We start from the raw sequence: 18330 nt of genomic DNA on the forward strand, positions 1-18330 counted from the left end.
AATGGCACTATTTCATCTTTTTATATGGTGAGTATTATTCCATTGTATGTATATGCCACACCTTTTCTTTTCTTTTTTTTTTTTTTTCAATTATGGGGAAAGGGTATAAGTAGCAAACCCAAGAAGCTCAGTGGCCTGCTTGACAGGCCTGTTAAGTTCAGTGACTGAAAGTAACCACAGAGAATGATCTGATCATCAATTCTTAACTGGGCAGATCATGGTGGGTAGTCATACCCCAGGCAGACAGCTTCCTTAGTAAAGGCTAATCTTTGCCTTAAGTGAGCCCTGTCCATTGTTCTTATGCATCCAGGTTAACATACTAGAGCAGTGGTTCTCAACCTTCCTAAAGCCGCAACCCTTTAATACAGTTCCTCATGTTGTGGTGACCCCCATCCATAAAATTATTTTCATTGCTACTTCATAACTGTGATTTTGCTACTGTTATGAATCATAATGTAAATATCTGATATGCAGGATGTATTTTCATTGTTTCAAATTGAACACAATTAAAGCATAGTGATTAATCACAAAAACAATATGTAATTATATGTTGTGAAATATTTATTTCTAATTACAAATAAATAAAATTTTGTCTTGAAGCATGGTGTAGCATGGGTAACAGTCTTAATATAGCAACAGTAAACTACATTGCCACATTTTGCGACAGTATGTGTAAAAAGCCAATGTCAGTGCGAAGGGTTGAGATTGCTTCTTTCTCACCAGATCAGAAATTCTCGGGGCAGTCTTTGCAAGAGCACAATGAAGATCATCTTCCACAACAAGTCTACTTCTGTATTTAGACCTGATAACCAACAAGCTGGAAAACCCTGTCTCACAAAGATATGTTGTTGGAAATGGAAGAAGAAGGCGCAACACAGTCTCAGACAGAACAGGATATGACTGCAAACACTTGATCCAGAATTTTGTAACTGGCACTGTAGAGAAATCAGTTCTCGTTGCAATCGCTGTTAATAAGTTCAATGAACTCCTCTTTTGCTGTCTCAGGAACATCTTCAACTTTGACTGTGAATGGGCTTCTGGCAAGTGCAAATGGGCTGTCAGGTAGATTTGGAAAGTACAATGAAATTTCGTCTGCAAGCATGTGCAAGTGTTCTTTCACAGGAATTATCATCATAATCCTTTTGTCTGGTTCAATGTCATGTTCCTCAAAGAAAGCAGATAAGGTAGGCAACATGTAAATTTTATTTTCATCCAAATTTTTTTTTTTGCCAAAGCTGAAGTTTCATTTGCAATGATAGGATCTTTTCAGACAAATCGAGGCATGTTGCATTTGGTCCTTGCAGTGATAAATTTAACTCATTCAAGATGGCAAAGATGTCAACCAAGTAAGCTATTTTCTGCAGTTCACTTTTATCGCTGAAAAGTGCTTCGAACTGCGGTCTTGCTTTCTGATTAAAAAACGTTTTGAGTTCATCACGAAGCTCAAAAACACGTTTTAAAACTTTTCCTCTTGACAACCATCTCACTTCAGTGTGAAATAGCAGAGCACTGTTCGGCGCATCCAACTCGTTGCACAGTTGCAAAAACAGTCGACTGTTTAAAGTGCTCGCCTTTACAAAATTGACAGAACTTATGACACTTTTCATTACTTTTTGTAACTCTTGTGGCAGTGTCTTCATTGCTAATATTTGCCAATGAATCATACAGTATGTTCCGATGACTTTTGGTGACTCATTCAGTACCAAACATTGAAATCCAGATCAACATCCTAGCATAGCTGGAGCACCATCTGTGCAAACACCACAAACCTTTTCCCAAGAGATCTTACACTCTTTCAGAAATGAACCAACTGTGTCAAATACATCACGTGCAGTAGTTGTCGTTTCAAGAGGTTTGCAAAAAAGAAACTCATCTTTAAAGTCGCCATCATTAACATACCTCATGTAAACCAGTAACTGTGAACAGTTTAAAACGTCTGTAGATTCATCAAGCTGGATATGGAAGTGAGGCAGATTTAATTTCCTGGATTACCTAATCAAGAATATCAGCAGACATGTCATCTATTCTTCTGCGGACAGTGTCGTTAGATAAGGAAATTGCACTCAATTTCATAACAAATTCGTCTCTGATCATAGCTCGAACAATGTCTTTGGCCGCTGGCAACAGTAAATCCTCAGCAGTGGTGTGAGGTTTCACAGCTCTGGCGATTCTGAGTGCCACCAAATATGAAGCTTCAACAGCTGCTACGTTTTGTTTGTGGTACTTGCCACCAGTGTCAAGCCTGGCTTTCTTGAGTCCATCAGCTTTGCTTCTAAAATAGTTGGCATCCTTGCCGGCAAAGCTCGGATGCTTGCTATCAAAATGGCATTTTAGTTTGTTCGGCTTCATAGATTCGGCTGATAGAATTTCACAACAAATAACACATTGCGGTTTCTCAATTCCTGCTGAAATTATTGAGGCAAAACCATACTGTAAAAAATCCTCACTATATTTTCTTTTCTTAACGTTCTTCTCTACACGATCCATTGTCATGGGATGGTTTGCTAATGAAAATAATATATAACAATAGCTTTAATAATACAAAAGATGATACATGGCATAGTTCAGTCAATACAGTTCATTAAAGTTTCCTATGATTTACCATTCTGTGTTGTTTTTTTAACATACCTGTTACTATCACAAGGGGGCAGTATTCACATCAACCACAGCTGAATATAAAAAGACCCATCAGCATCCAGATTAAGTTCCCATGGTACAGATTTTTTGTTGTTGCTGTAGTTGATGATTTTACAGTACGTGATTTTACATTTACACAGTAATTATAATTCATGAAGTGTCGTTTTACCTCCAATACTGCTGCTTTCAACACAGTAGCTGCTTTTAACAGAGTAGCTGCCTTCAACACAGCAGCAGCTTTCTACACAGTAGCTGCTCTCTACACATGTGTGACTGGTCCGCATAAGTACATTATGGCACCAACCCTGTCACATACACCTGTATTTGTACGGGGTGTATGTGATGGGGTTGGCGCGATGATGTCACCACGCCAGGTACTCATATGCGGGCCTATTTGCACGTGGGAGGACCCGCCTGGAGACGGATAGAGGAGTGGTGTCTCGGTTCCTAAGACCATGGGAAATATGTGTTTTCCCATGGCCTTAGGCGACCCCTGTGAAAGGGTCGTTCGACCCCCAAAGGGGTCGCGACCCACAGGTTGAGAACCGCTGTACTAGAGTATTCTTCTTTTCCAGACCCCTCTGAGGTTCAGCCACCCTCAAGGGAGCACAAGCACCGAAATGCCTCACTGTTGCCTTGTTGCCTCTATGACCATCTCTCTTAACTGTAAATGTTAACCACAGTGTACCCACCATCTCTCTATCTTGCTTTATCCAAATCCAGAAATTTTCCTCTTTGCTTTCTCCTGCCTCCTAAATCTACCACTAGTGGTTTCATGAAATCTTCTTTATGTTTTCTCCTTTGATTCTAAATGTATGAAATGAATGCAAAACTGCCATTCTTCTGAGCATTTCTCAATCTGTTAAGACCTTGTATCCAGGCACATCCTCAGTTTTCTCAAACAAACTGATGGTGACTAGATATTGGGATAATTACTTGCTACTAAATAAATTATATATGAGAAATGCAATTCTTGAATTTTGTGTAACTAATAAAAGAGACTAAAATAAAGCTGATCAAATACAAGGAATATTACCCAAAATCAGAAACCCTTGGGGAGATTATAATACAACTCATAATTTGATACAAGAAGCTGCAAACAGTGCTTTTGTAAATATTTTTGTGTAACAAGATAATAGCTTATTCTAATTGGATGGAGCTGGCAACATATACAGGGTATCCAAAAAATGTATACACACTTTAACAGCTGATAGCTCAATTCTGAAAAATGAAATGTATTTTAATAAACACTGCCTTTATAATTATTCAAAGTGTGTGTATACGTTTTTGGGGACACCCTGTATTTAAAGTATAATTTCCAAAAGTTGATTGCTTAATAGGTTATAATAGACATCCTAAAATGCTAAATAATTTATCTTAAATTGCAGAAAACTAGCGTAATACTTACACATGTTTGGAAGTAACAACTGCACTTAAATTCATGAGTATTAAAATAAGTGAACTGGATTTATTAGTGTTTATAAATCTGGATAACATTGCTTGGAAAACCATGTATAAAATAATATCATTTATGAATCTTTAAAAATTAAAAATGACCCTTTTGTATGGAAAATGGATGGTGCCACAGATAATGCCAATAGGAAACATAGATGCCAACTTTAGAGTCGTGCGTGTCGCTGTGTAGGACACCCCTGGGTAGTAAGTGTTTATATTTGATTTAAAAGAAAAAAGTTTAAACAGATTGGTTGAGGTGTTAATATTTGCTAAATCTACATAAGTATATGGTGTGTGCTACATTATTTTGATTATGGGATGTTTTATATCACAACTTTTATTAAATAAGTGAATTCAGAAGAGCTCTCACGTAAATTAAAAAGAATTATAATAAAAAATAATCCTTGCCATTTTATGGTTAAAGGCACTGACAGTGCAGAATAGTTACTTCCACAAAAGTTCACAGAGCAAACAAATAACATCACCGCTGAGTAACGCGGGTAGCATTCATACACAAAATGATGGATTTAAAATTTCAAGATATTTTCACTATACCTAATATCCACGTGTCCTATTGCCAGTCTTTTATTTCCCTTTAATAAAGAATATTTAGTGTTAATGAGATAGCAATACCATCTAATAATAAAGATAGCTTTTAAATGACTCATTATATATCAGCTACTGTTCTACACACTTTATTGCTTTTTCTCCTTTAATGCCCTCATTTAATCTTCATAACAGTCCTATAAAATAGGCATTGTTATTATCATCTCCACTTCATAAATGAGAAAATTTATTACTTGATCTCTTACACATTAGGATTAAATTTTTATAGAAATTAATTCTTTATTTATCTCTGTTTCACACTCTGCAATGGACCATTGCTTTGTTAGACCATCATCATTCATTGTTAAAAAGATAAAACTTAACTGATTCAACTAAATATAACTGTGAATTTCACATTTAATTTTATTGGAATTTTAAAGAAATAAAGAACTTAAAGAAGAAAATAGTTTTTATTTCAAAGTATAATGCTCTCTTTTTCAAGAATAAAGAGATAAAATTTGAAAATAATTTTATAGAAATATTATTTTGAAAGGATTACATGACCATTTAAAAGGAAAAAATACTTTCACATTATTATACTCAATCTTTTTGCCATCTTAGAATTAGTTTTCTTGCATTGTTTATAAATTTCTTAAATTAAATGATGTAAATATTTCTATGGGGTAAGGTCCAAATGAAAACTGAATATATTTGTAGAAAGTAAGATCCTCTCTCCTCTCTCTCTCTCTCTCTCTCTCTCTCTCTCTCTCTCTCTCTCTCTCTCTCTGTATTTTCATACCAATGAATGATAGAGATCTTTCCAAGAGTGGAATAGAACCTATTACATATACAATAAGGAATGGACTTAGAAAATCAACAAATTTTGAAACCATCATAGTAATAATTCAAACAAGCAAACATAAAACAATGGCACCAAAATGGTGTGTCAGGGTTTGATGAAGAACAATATTTTACAGGGTTTTAAAAATTCCTCCCATAAAATACTATTGACAACAAATGGATAACAATATTTTATAGTACATAAACCTAATAATGAAGACCTTAATCTAGTTATATTATGCTATAAATCATTGTATATTATGGTGGATAAATTACACATCAATACAGCTTTTTAAAAAAACACTGGTGTTCCCTATACATTCAGTTAAATGCCTAAAGGTTGAGGAGGGCCTTTTGGGGGTAAACATGGGTGAATAACTCTGTCAAAATTCATCTAAGCACACTTTAAAATGAGCACATTTTATTTTATGTAAATTGTAACTCAATAAAGCTTATTATAAAAAAATTCCACCTAAGCTTACTTTGAGTCCATTAACAATTTAGTGAAGGTTCTTTAATATTTTACTACTAGAGGCCTGGTGCACAAAATTCGTGCACGCCTAGGGTCCCTAGGCCTGGCCAGCGATCAGGGCCGATCTGTGGGGCAACTGGCAGGGTGGTCGGGGGGGCCCATGCTGGCACCCGCCTTGGCTGGCCTGGGGACTGGGGGCTGCTCCTGCATTGAACATCTGCCCCCCGGTTGTCAGTGCACGTCATAGCAACCGTTAGTTCTGCTGGTTGTTCTGCTATTCGGCCGATTTGCATATTAGGGTTTTATTATATAGGATATCAGGAGCCCCATCTGTATCTTTAACTGTACCATCTTTGTCTCCATTTCTATCTTGATTTCAGTTTCTATAGTTGCCCCTTATTCTTGATCTGTTGTAAAAATACAGCTCTACCATTTCCCCCATTTCTTTCATATTTGAATTTTCCATGAGGCAATATTTCAAAATCATTTGAAAACATTTCAAAAACTATTTCAAAAACATTTGTCATCAACCAAAGAACTTGTATGCATGTATGCAGAACCCAGGGACACAGACAATAGTGTGGTGAAGACGTGGGGCGGGGGCAGACTAGAAGAGGTCAATGGGGGGAAAAAGGGACATATGTAATACTTTCAACAATAAAGATTAAAAAAAAGATTGTGTCATGACAAGTATATATTATCCTAAACTAACATTTAAAGATTGTTACTTATATGATATCATTTATTATTGTTATTCATATTGTTTACAAATTATGTTATTGGGAATAACAGCAACTAATACTTTAATATACTTTATTTATTTATTAATTTTTATTTCATTTTAAATATTTATTTAAGATCTTAAGGTGTTTAAGCCATATTCAGTTTTGTGGTAATGTCATAAAGTGCTCAAAAAGTACTGTCTCTATAATATGTGCCTATAGCAGTTACAGTTACACAAGATGAATAGATTCTAGCAATCTGCTGCACATCGTAGTACATACAGTTAACAATATGGTATTATTTTACACTTAAGATATCATAAGAATGTAGATCTCATATTAAGTGTTTTACAAAAAAATTGCAAAAGGACCCAAGGAAACTTTTAGATGTGATAGTTATGTTTGTTACCTTGATTGTGGTGATGGTATCATGGATATACGCATATGTCTAAACTTGTCAAATTGTATATATTAAAATGCACAGTTTTGTATATCAATTATACTTCAATAAAGCCATAAAATAACCTAGTTTTAAAATGTATTTTAGTACCTGACAGGGCTGTGTATATATGTTTTATTGGCCTCCACTTATAATACTGAAGAGAGTCTCTTTATCTAAGTCTGTATCTTATTTTGAGAATACTTTGTGGATGCAGGTGTAGAGAGGAGAAAAAGTTGTATTTTTCAATCTGGCAAGGTTTGGGTACCAAAACTCAGCTCACCAACTTATTTTTGAGGTCATCTCTTACTTTCACTTTCTAGTTTTTGCAGCTAAAAGAGCAAAACCCAAGCTGTCAACATTCTATTTTCCTTGGAATTCTCTTTGTGCAATTCCAAAAATTCATTAGATACATTTTTAATCTTCTAAGTAACCTCATGGGAGAGTTTCACCAAATATTTCATCATTACAGAATGCATGTCTCAAATTTCTCATCCTCCTAAAACAGTTCCCTTCACATTTTCCCATTGTCTTCTGTGTCCTGTTGCAAAGGCAATACCAGATAATTTAGTTGTTTATAATGGCAGTAACCCTTTTTCTGGTACCAATTTCTGCATCAGTCAGATTTAGTACAAACCAGAAGACCCAAGAATCATTATTTAGCTCATGAGTTTGCATATTATTGGGGTGTGTATGGGGGGTTAACAGGGGCGCGTAGGCTCATCTCAGCTGGATCTGCTTTCTGAACTAACAAACTAGCCAGATTATGTTCTTATGGTGAAAACACAAGTGTTGCATATATGCTTTTCTAGACTTTAATATCCCATTGGCCAAAACATATCACAAGACTAAATATAAAGCCATGGGATGGGGAATTATATCCACCTCCTTTGTGAGAAGAGCTGCAAAATCACATGGTACAAAGGGTGTGAATATATAAATGAATACAACCTAAGACAACTTGCAATCTCCCGGCTTGGCTGGTGCAGGTTTATTTCATTCCAAACTTGCTTACAGTGAAGGTACATGCCTTTGGCATTTTGTCTTTATGGATGCGGAATCTCTGGAAAGAGCAGAAAATGTACTAGGAAATAAATGAATGCAATGATGTCCGGGTGGGTTGCATTCAAAGATATTGTCAATAAGGATTAACAAGTACTTAGGCAGCATTGATTGATTACTGGGTGCATATATTAAGACACAAACGGCCCTGTTCAAATCGCATTTGTCTTCACTTACTAAGCTGACCGCTGTTTAGCTATTATTACAGATTTCTTATACTTTGTCTCCATTATCTCTAAGTAAAATGTAATTAGGATAGTACTTAGTTCATAGGGCTTTTATCAGGATTCAATGAGTTAATATATATAAGATGTACAAAGTAGTTCTTTGCACTTAATAGTACTAACTCAGCAGCAATCACTCAGAGGTGGGGTATTTCAGTTGCTAGATGAATAAGAAAACCATATCAGCTAAAGAGATATGTGCAAGAACATTGCAATGATACAGCAAGGTACAGTTTCCAAGATAAGGAACTTGATGTCCTTGAAAGTCATTCATTCACTTGAGTACTTCAAGGTTTCTCCAATGTGAATAAAGATTAGTGCTGAATTGTCAAACTTGCCATTTTAACATTTAAAAACAAATCTTGTGCTTCATTAATTCCTGTAAGACACTTACTTTATTATTTTCGTTCTATTTACAACATAGTATTTTGAAACTTGGAATCATCATATTTTCCTCAATGTGTCACCTATTGTTATTCAAAAATGAAAACATCACTCTTGGATCTCCCCGACAAACCTTCCTTTGATTTCTCAGCACTCTGATCTATTTATTCATTTAGTCCCCGGGTTTTAGAGATTTCTCTTATGAGGTATCTAAAATACTATTTTTCCTCCTGGTATTTCTTTCTACAATACCAATCCAGCTCATAATCATTTCCTTCATGATCTGCCTGTCTCCGCTCATTTTAGTCAATGTCTAAGTGGATGTTAGGAAACTACTTAAAACTATCTTGTCCTTCTATGGCAGCTGTCACGTCCCATGGTGCTACCTCTCCTCTTGCTTACAAAGCATTTGCACCAACTGAGAAGAATGTTGTGGTGGACAGTCTTCGGCTTGGCAACAGGCTCTTCAGTGTTTGCACTAATAATTTTTAAAACCAATTGCTAACATATCTAAGTCTAAATGTCTTCATTTAAATATTTAAATGGCAGAGGAAGTGATATTTCATTCGTTCATTTTTCAGATAATTTATCCAAACATACATATATTAAATATTTTTTTAATGCTCACTAAGTTCTAGGGAATCAACTATAAGCAACGAATGCATAAGTGAAAAAATTTATGTCTGAAATTCACCTGCAAGGAGTTCAAGTCTCATCTTTCATATTTTTTAAAATTTTTAATGGTTTTTTTAAAAATTGATTTTAGAGAAGGGGAGGAGAGGGATAGAGAGATAGAAGCATCAGTGAGAGAGAGACATTGACCACCTGCCTCCTCCATGCAACCTACAGGGGATTGGGGATCAAGCCTTTTTGGGCATGTACCCTGACTGGAATCAAACTGCGGACTTTTGGGCATGTTACCCTGACTGGAAACAAACTGACACTCAACCACTGAGCCACATCTGCCAGCCCCACTTGGATTTTTTAAAGCAAATAAAAAGGAAGACAAATGAATGAAAATATAGTAGTTTAAGAAAAGTTTATTATTAATGTATGAAACTAAAATAAAATTGTGGAAAACAGGATTTCCTTGGATATTCATTTAGCATTTTATTCTTTGTCTATCTAAAAACAGTATTTTCTAAAGTGGCTGATTTTAATTTTCTGTTTATTGGATAAAAATTAAAATGTACAAATTATGGTTTTTCTAAATTATTTCCATGGAATAATTTTATAGGAACCATTAAATAAAGGTTCACCTGAGGGTGCTTGATTTTTAGGTTTGGCAATGACTAAGAAAAGCTTTGTTTAAACAATTAAGTCATTTTGGTCCCTGCCAATGCATACTTTAATTAAATTGATAGCAATGAAGGTAATACAACATAAAAATAACATTATGGTGGATTTAATGTTCACTATCTTCGATACTATTTAGATTGGGATAATTAAACCTGGCATATTTATTAAAGAGAAAAAGCACACATCGATTTAAGATTACTTTTTAATGAATTTACTTGGTAGTAAAATCTTATACATTAAATATTTAAAACAGCTTATGAATATATTTTATTCCCTCAAATATACTACTGAATTTTTAATACTAAATGAATGTTCTGTTTTATTTCTTTTTTCAATGTATATATGTGTATATTTGTGTATCTGTGTTTTAATCCATTCTGCTAAGACAGTGCTGATTTTAACAGAATCTTTTATCATTCATAAAAACATTAAGGTGAGAAAATATATGTATATATTATATACTTTATATATATATGTATATATTATATATATTTATATATTTTATACTTTATATATATATATATATATATATATATATATATATATATATATATATATATATAAAATCCTGGCTTCACATACTTTAAGACTAAATGAAGAGAGGATTTAAAACTGGATCTAGGCCTGGCCAGTGTTGCTCAGTAGTTGAGAGTCAGACTATGAACAGGGAGGTCAGGGCACATGCCTGGGTTTTGGGCTTGGTCCCCAGTGGGGGAATGCAGGATGCAACTGATCAATAAAATGATTCTCTCTCATCACTGATGTTTCTCTCTCTCTCTCTCCCTCTCCCTTACTCTCTGAAATCAATAAAAATACATCCTATCTAATAAAAGAGTAATATGCAAATTAACCATCACTCTGCTACACCCACAAGCCAAGCACACCAGCCAATCAGGAGAGTGTACGCAAATTAACCCAACCAAGATGGCTGCAGCCACGGAGCAAGCAGGAGGCTTGGGTTTCCCCAACAATGGAGGAAGCCAAGCTTTTACACACCCTGGTGGGCCCAGGCCTCCACTCAAGGCTAAAAAGTTTCAATTATAGAAGATAAATAAATCCCAACAAAAATGGCAGCAGCCACAGAGCTGGAGAGAGCAGGAGGCTTGAGTTGCCCCCAGCGATGGAGGAAGCCAAGCTTTCAGCAGCCCTGGCCTTCCTTGGCCTCTGCTTAAGGCTACAAAGTTTCAATTATAGAAGATAAATAAATCCCAGATCCCAGGGCCTCCGTTTGGGTCACTGAGGGGTGTAGCCAGCCTGCAAACCACCACAGGCCCCTCACCCAGGCCACCCCAAGCCCCAAGGGAACCCCCACCCTGATCCAGGACACTCTTCAGGGCAAACCAGCTGGCCCCCACCCATGCACTAGACCTCTATCCTATCTAATGAAAGAGTAATATGCAAATTGACCATCACTCAAACACACAAGATGTCTGCCCCTATGTGGTCAAAGATCCTGCCCCTATGTGGGCACAAGATGGCCACCACAAGATGGCCAGCAGGGGAGGGCAGTTGGGAAGGACTAGGCCTGCAAGGGAGGGCAGTTGTGGGTGATCAGGCCAGCAGGGGAGGGCAGTTGGGAGGGACCAGGCCTGCAAGGGAGGGCAGTTGGTGGTGATCAAGCCTGCAGGAGAGGGCAGTTGGGGGGGGGCCAGGCCTGCAGAGGAGGGAAGTTGGGGGCGACTGGGCCTGCAGGAAAAGGCAGTTGGGGGGGACCCAGGCCTGCAGGGGAGGGCAGTTAAGGGTGACCAGGTCTACAGGTGAGGGCAGTTAGGGGCAATCAGGCTGGCAGGGGAATAGTTAGGCATCAATCAGGCTGGCAGGGGAGTGGTTAGGGGGTAATCAGGCAGGCAGGCAGAAGTGGTTAGGGGCAATCAGGAAGGCAGGCAGGTGAGCAGTTGAGAGCCAGCAGTCCTGGATTGTGGGGTCCCATATTTGAGAGGGTGCAGGCTGGGCTGAGGGACACACGACCCTTTGCACAAATTTTGTGCACTGGGCCTCTAGTTTAATAAATAAATAAATAAAGCGGATCTAGTGTATTTATAGGCCAAAGACCAGAATATCATATCCTCAAATGCTCTGCCTTCTTCTTTGGAAAACGTTCTTGCTTTTAAGGATTAAGAAACTCATAAAATGTTCATTTCCCTTTGCTAGGCTCAAAGTCATGGTATCTGATCCAAATCTACATGATATTTTGCAATAGAACCATGAAATAGCCTGTTTCTAGGCAAACCTGTTTGAACTACATAGAGATCTTCCATAGCACCATGCTTTGGGGGACAGTTTCAGGTATTAACAGGCCTGCTTTTCATTTTTTTTTTGTTAAGGTGGCCCTCTGTTATTTTATTGACTTTTTTTGTCTTTTTTTTTTTCCCTCAATACTTTAGACCTAGAAATGTTTGTGCTTTTATTATTTGTTTGTATTTTGTGAATTGCTTCTAAAATTGCATTTTCATTTTGCTTTCATAACATTCTCCTCTCTTTAGTGAGGCATTGTGTTCTAGTCTGTTAAGTACTGTAGACACTGAAGACAAGAGACTCCCTAAGGATAGCGATCCATGTAAATGATAAATCGTGGTCTAAATTTATTTGTTTTATGTTATGTTGTCTTTTAACACAGTAAATTTTATTAAATCTCTATCAATTTATCAATGAAAAAAATTAAGACATTTATATTAATTTATTTCTTGAACTCTGTCCTTTCCTTTAAAAGGAATATGTATATTTTATGGTTTTCTAATTTTAATAGTAAGTACCTGGCAAGTTATTAGACACTTTCATATCTAATCGAATAATAGACAAATATGCAAATTGACCGCACCTTTGCTATACCTAAGTCACACCCACCAGCCAAGCCACGCCCACCAACCAATCAGGACGAGTATGCAAATTACCCCAACAAAGATGGCAGCTAATTTGCATATCAAGACAGCTTCGAATGAAGCCAAGAGCTGCAGAAGGGAGTAAAGCTTCGAAGAAGCAAGCAAGCTGGGGGGGAGGAGAAGGGAGGAGCGAAGTCAGGGCCAGGGGCAAAGGGAAAAGCAGGCGGGCTGGTGGAGAAGGCGGGGCGCGTGACAAGGGCGGAGCGGAGGTGGGGCCGGGGGAGAAGGGAAAAGCAGGCGGGCTGGCAGAGAAGGCGGGGCGGGCGACAAGGGAGGAGTGGAGGTGGGGCCGGGGGAGAAGGGAAAAGCAGGCGGGCTGGAGAAGAAGGCGGGGCCGGGGGCGAAGGGAAAAGCAGGCGGGCTGGCGGAGAAGGCGGGGCGGGCGACAAGGGCGGAGGGGAGGCGGGGTAGAGTGCAGCAGGAAATCCTATTGCAGGATTTTTCCTGCAACGGGAACGCTAGTACCAGTATATGAACCATTCAGTGGTGATTCCTGTACAAAACGTCACTTGTGAAAATCTATAAGCTATATCTAAATTTTCAATGGAAAAATATAAATAATACAAAGAATATAAAGGACACATAACAACAATTGCAATAACAGTATGAGTATTTTCTTAAGTATTTATTTTTGCATCTCTTCAAATTTTGTTAATTCTTTGTGTGCTTAAATCTGAAGAGGCTCAAGAATTAATTATGCTTTGGGTTGAGGTTCATAATAATCATGACTGATTTGTTAAATGCTTGCAATGATATAAACACAAAAAATATGAGTGGTATCTATATTGGTATATTTGTTTATACTATATATTTAATTTCTTTATTTGCTCTCCTGCTGCTCTCTCTGGAATCCCCTCCAATCACGCTGTCTTTCTCATCCTCTACCAGTAATGCTCTTGTCAAGGTCATTAATGATATCCGTGTTGATGAATCCAATGGTCAGTCTCAGTGTTCACCTTACTTGATTGATAAGCAGCAGTGACATTTTGATTGCTCTTCCCTCTTGTTAGAAGTTCTCACTGGACTTTCAGAACAAAACTCTCTTGTTTTCATGGATATATCATAGGCCTTATCTTTTAATCTCCTTTGTAGGTTCCCCCTTTTCTTGATTCATTAATGATAGAATACTCCAGAATTAAGAATATCTTTAAAACTCTGCTCTTTGCTATCTGTATCCTCTCTTGGCAACCTCACACAATCCCATGGCTTGAAATTCCATTTGTATTCTGAGAATTCCAAATATCTTTCCAGATATCACATCCTGAATTATAGACACAGGTCTACAATTGCCAACTCAACTTCAAATAGATATTGCAAGCTTAATATCCTGATCTTTTCTGAAAATCTTGCTTCCCTTGTACCGTTAATTGCAACTCCTTCCTTTCAGTTTTAAATATAAAAAAATTAACTTTTTTTGTCTATAAAAAGTAGATTCTCAACACAGTAACCTCAATGATCTTGTTTCATCAGGATAATGTCACACACACCCCACTCCCACTCAAAATCTTCCAAAGTCATTCTAATTCCCTAAGAGTATAAGTCAGTGTTTTTATAAAAGCCAGCAAGACCTTGCATGATACGATGTACGTTAAAGCTTTTGCTTCACTTATACTACTTTATCTCCTTTCTCCTCTCTTCTGCTCGCTGGCCTCCTTTCATTCTACAGCCACGCTAACCAAAGTCCAATCTCAGGCTCCACACTGACAGTTCTCTATGTCTGGAATGCACTTCCACAGTTCTCTCTACAAGTCTCAATCCATTAATTAAGTCAAAATGTGAAGATGCTGCCTCAGTCTGTGCAGGCTGCTGTTACAAAGTACCATAGACTGGATGGCTCATAAATGACAGACATTTATTACTCACAATTCTAAATGCTGGAAGTCCAATATCAGGATCTCAGCATGGTTTGGTTCTTGAGGGTCCTTTTCTGAGGTGCAACCTGTTTAGATTGCGTAGTATCTTCACTTGGCAAAAAAAGAGGGTGAGGGAACTCTTTAGGGTTGTTATCACAGAGCCCTACTCAATTCCTGAGGGATCCACCCTGATGAGCTAGTCACCACCCAAAGACTTACCTCCCAATGCCCTCACATGGGGGTTTAGGATTTCAGCATAAGAAGTTTGGAGGGCCACAAAGAGAAACTGAACATAGACCTGTCAGGAGCCATTGAAAAATCTAGGCTAAAATAAAGTAGACTGAAGGCAGCAGAATGGAAACGACAGGGTTAATTTTTGATACTGTACAACACATCATTATACATCATCTCTTTAGTCTACAGGTTGCAGATAGTAGGGGAAAAAATCAAAGCAAACTCCATGAGAGCCTGAACATATTGGTTTTTTGCTTGGAATGTGTAAACCTTGTGTCTGTTTCAGAGACTTGCTCACAATTCACTCTCCAATAAATATTTGATGAGTAAATATTTATTGAATAAATATTAATTTTAACACTCTTAAGTTTTTATAACACAAAACAGGTTTAGTTAAGCCATTAATAATATACTCTTCTGTTCTACAGCTCTAAATAAGGTCACCAAAGCAGGAGGTACTTAACAGTCCTTATGAATAATGGTGAAAATGCTTTAATAATTTTCTCTTTAGATTGAATATGATCAGCAACCTAGAACCACAAGGTTAAAGAGCATCCTAATATACTCTAACACTGAAAATTTTCACTCCATTTTGATGGCTTTGTTGAAAGGAGTGTAATTGTGACCCTGACCATTATTTACCCTAATGATTCTGGAATTGATCACTCACTCTATACACAGGCGATTCCTTTGTTTTCTATCCACAGGGACTTTGGTGCCGGTCTGTTTCCCTGCTCCACGATACAGGCAAAAAATGCCAGGCTGAGCTCATGGCTACTGTCTTAACGCTTTGGTGGAGGAGAGCAGCTATCTTGAGATTTGGGCATTGTAAGTGCCTTTCATTTTCCTCCTTTTCCCTGGTTTTAATTAGCATTGGTGATTTAAGGCTGACTACATTTTTCATCGCAGTTTTTCTTTCAAGTCACTGATCAATAACTCATTAATGAAGCCTGAAAAAGAGAACGAAGCATTCTTAAATGTCCACTACCACTCCAAAAGCAAACAAATAAGCTAGCTGAAGAAATCACTCAGCCAGCTAAATTGTGCAGTTTCTACAAGGAACGGTAATTGATTCAGTGGGGAGGGTGCTAATATTCCTAAATATTAAATTCAATGCATAATTTTTAAAAGATTGATTTAATGACTGCTAATATTTGCATTATTATTTCAATTAAACTTCCATGTAATGTCATGCAGTCTCATAGTTTTCAAGCTATAGTTCATCTTAAGAGCCACTAATTCAACCTTTTCTAAATAGAGTTCTTGAGAAGACCATTACATGTTGAATCTCTAAAGAAACAGAACAGTGTGTGATGCATATCCTCAGTATTCACGCAGAGACTAGAGAAGGTCATTTGCACTTGTGTGCCAGACATTAGAAAAATAAAGCGAAAACGTGGAGGTCTCAGTGCACAGTGCAGGGCAGTGACCACTAGGTGGCAGAAGCGCTCCTTCAACTCTTCCACCTCTCCTGGTGTGGGCTGTAATTAGGTCAGTGTAAGTTAAAGTAGGGCTGAGAGATGAATAAAGTAGATTTTCTCCTCTGGAACACACTGCAGTTTAATTTCACTTCTTTCTGTATTGTGTGATGAAGGTGGATTTAACTTTTCAAGGCAGAGAGACAAACCTCTACCAGGATAAATGAAAAGACGCAGGGATGGCATCAGACATAAAACATAAAAGAAAGGAAACGCTTTCTGGCTGTTTCCTCATTTTGATTTCCGGGTCATCATCAGAAATTGTTTTCAGAGGTAAAGTGCAATATGTATTATATAATGAGGGTGGGTGACTTCTGAAGCCAGCGGGGCATGCTTGTTGGGTGTGGATGTTAAAAATGTCCCCTACTGGTAGCGTGAAATAAAATAAGACCAATTTATCCTTGAAGCTGTTTTTCTAATTTTGCCAGCAGCCAGAAGCATTTTAATCTGAGGGGAAAACTCCACACCCCAACACTGATTTCCCTTTCCTGCTGAATGAGTCACTGAGGAGGGAAGTAGTCCTGAAGGCAAAAGTTGGAACTGGATGTTCCATGGACTGTTGTGTTGTATGGGTGCTGGGAGGCCAGGCACCCCTCAGAAACAGGGATCAGGCTGTGTGGGTGAAGTGCCAGGGGAACAGGCCACAATCCAGTAGCTTCATTTTCAAGGAGCATTAGGGGTCACTGTGATCACTCAGGTGAGAAAAGGTGGGGAAAAGAGGACAATCACAGGAAAATCTCTCCTTTCCCAAATTGCTGATTATGGCAGTCACTGTGCAAGGGGTTGGGGGACTAAGTGAGAGAGATGAAAGGATTGAGAAGTACAAATTGCTAGTTACAACATAGTCCTGGGGATGTAAAGTACAGCGTAGGGAATATAGTCAGTAATAGCATAATAACTATGAATGGTGACAGGTGGGTATAGCAAATATTGGGAGGGGGACACTTTGTGAAGTATATGATTGTCTAACCACTGTGCTGTACAAGGGAAACTCACACAAAATAATATTGAATGTAAGCTGTAATTGAAAAAAAAAATAAAGGCAAACAAGATATAAGAACAGGCATACATAGTAATTTTTTTCCTGACTCTAAAATTCCCTAGAGCAGTGGTTCTCAACCTTTCTAATGCCACGACCCTTTAATACAGTTCCTCGTGTTGTGGTGACCCCCAACCATAAAATTACTTTCGTTGCTACTTCATAACTGTAATTTTGCTACTGTTAATGAATTGTAATGTAAATATCTGTGTTTTCCGATGGTCTTAGGCTACCCTGCTAGCGGTTCTCAACCTGTGGTCATGACCCACAGGTTGAGAACCGCTAGCTGGGTCGCCTAAGACCGTCGGAAAACACAGATATTTACATTACGATTCATTAACAGTAGCAAAATTACAGTTATGAAGTAGCAACGAAAATAATTTTATGGTTGGGGGTCACCACAACACGAGGGACTGTATTAAAGGGTCGCGGCAATTAGAAAGGTTGAGAACCACTGCTCCAGAGGTTGAGAGCATTCAGCTAATTTAGATTGTATTTAGTTTCTTTGAATTCCTGGTCATCTCATCGGTAATACCAAACTCAGAAGAGAGGAGGGGCAGTTTATAGTGTGATGCTGCCACAGGAGTAATTGAGAAAATAAGCTAATTACATAGATAGGTGGCTCTGATGTATTAAGATTCTTCAATTAATTCTTGGATTTTAGGAAACATGTTTAGGATTGGACTTGAGAGTACTTTCTCCTGACACCTCTTCAACACTGCCCAGTGGCTGATGTCTTTGTGTTTGCTACCCAAAGATTTGTTCAA

The 18330-nt window shown here is 37.7% G+C and overlaps 1 pseudogene; it reads right to left on the reverse strand.

Annotated features, from left to right (window-relative positions):
- Nucleotides 1-624: 624 nt before the first annotated feature.
- Nucleotides 625-2921, reverse strand: LOC103284958 (zinc finger BED domain-containing protein 5-like; annotated as a pseudogene).
- Between the last annotated feature and the right edge of the window lie 15409 nt (nucleotides 2922-18330).

The sequence above is a fragment of the Eptesicus fuscus genome, chromosome 10 (genome assembly GCF_027574615.1).
Source record: "Eptesicus fuscus isolate TK198812 chromosome 10, DD_ASM_mEF_20220401, whole genome shotgun sequence".
In the NCBI taxonomy this organism is placed as follows: domain Eukaryota; kingdom Metazoa; phylum Chordata; class Mammalia; order Chiroptera; family Vespertilionidae; genus Eptesicus; species Eptesicus fuscus.